A 1,489-nucleotide genomic window follows, 5' to 3' on the forward strand; every position below is an offset into this window, starting at 1 on the left:
GCTTAGAATGAGCAAGATCGATCCTAGTGAAACAAATAACACTCTTCAAAGAATACAAGTTTCTCAGCATGTGATCATGATGCACTCACATTTTGTCATAAACATTTACTGCGTACATGACAGGTGCCAAGGGACAGGCGAGATGCTGTACTTGCATGAAAGCTTCACTCTTTATAACTCCTTTGAGACGTAGATGTCATTGTCCCTGTTTTACAGATGAAGAAACTGAGGTGAGAAGAGTTAAATAAATGGCACACAGTGCCCAGCCTTATGTTCGTGAGGTACCACAGCTTTTGCCATGTTCGTTAAAGCTCTCTGCGAGACAGGATTGGATAAATTGTTCTCAGCCATTACAATGAAGACCCAAAGCATGAACTGCCTCCCCACACTGGGCAGGCTCACGTGTTCGTACTACTGCCTCACTCATTCTCTGTGCACAGCCTCATCCCATAGGATCTGGAGTCTCGCCTGCGCTGCTGTGTGATCCACCCTGAGCCACTGCTGCCCTCTACCTGGACTTGCCCTCAGTGTGCGGGGGTGAAGGTCTCTCCCTCCGTCAGCAGACTCTCAGTCTCACTGCTTGAGTTTTGATGTCTCTGTGAGTGTTTAGCAGAACAGCCCTCAATCTTAATTTCCAACACCTGACACTCCTTGAGACCTGTCTCAGTCATCTTGGGCAGGCTGCTAAAACAAAGTACCATAGACTTGGGCAATTTGTAAACAAAAGACATTTATTTCTCACCCTTCTGCAGACTGGAAAGTCCTAGATGAAAGCACCAGCAAGTCTAGTGTCTGTGAGGGCCACTTCCTGGTTTACAGAAGGCATTTTACACATGACAGAAGGGTGAGGGAGCTCTCCAGGGACTCTTTTATAAGGGCACTAATCCCATTTGTGAGGGCTCCACCCTCATGACCTAATCACCTTCAAAAGGCCTCATCGCCCAAACCATCACCTTCCAGGTTAGGATTTCAACATATGAATTTTGGAGGACACAAACATTCAGTCTATTGCAAGACCAACGCCGAGTCTACGGGCAGCATGCCCAGATGTCTAAGTTACCCCCCATCCACACTCACACCCTGAGCAGCCCCTTGCTGTGTTCCTAGAGCAGGCTACCCAAGCCTCGATCTTTTCTTTTCTCTCCAGCAAGCTCATCGGTCACTACGAAGAAATTTTGTTCTTTCATGTAGCCCCTTTTAGGGTCTATCTTGGTATCTTGCTACACAACTATCATCTTGATAGATAGAGGAGCCCACCCACATTCTGTGTATATGACAGAAACAAAAAGGTCTATTCCTATTCCAGACAATAAAGGACAATGGATCAAATGGCCTGGTTTTAGGTTTAGCCCCAGTGTCCTTGCTCTCCTCCTCCATGGGGAGCTTGTTCAGGGGGTTGGAAAGCTCCAAGTTCCAGAATCCTGCTCCAGCAGTGCAGCAGTGCTGACCTTCTCCCCTCTCGCTCAGGAGTTCATGGGGGTCCTTGTGT

This window comes from Galeopterus variegatus, unplaced genomic scaffold (genome assembly GCF_000696425.1).
Source record: "Galeopterus variegatus unplaced genomic scaffold, G_variegatus-3.0.2 Scaffold2846, whole genome shotgun sequence".
Lineage (NCBI taxonomy): Eukaryota > Metazoa > Chordata > Mammalia > Dermoptera > Cynocephalidae > Galeopterus > Galeopterus variegatus.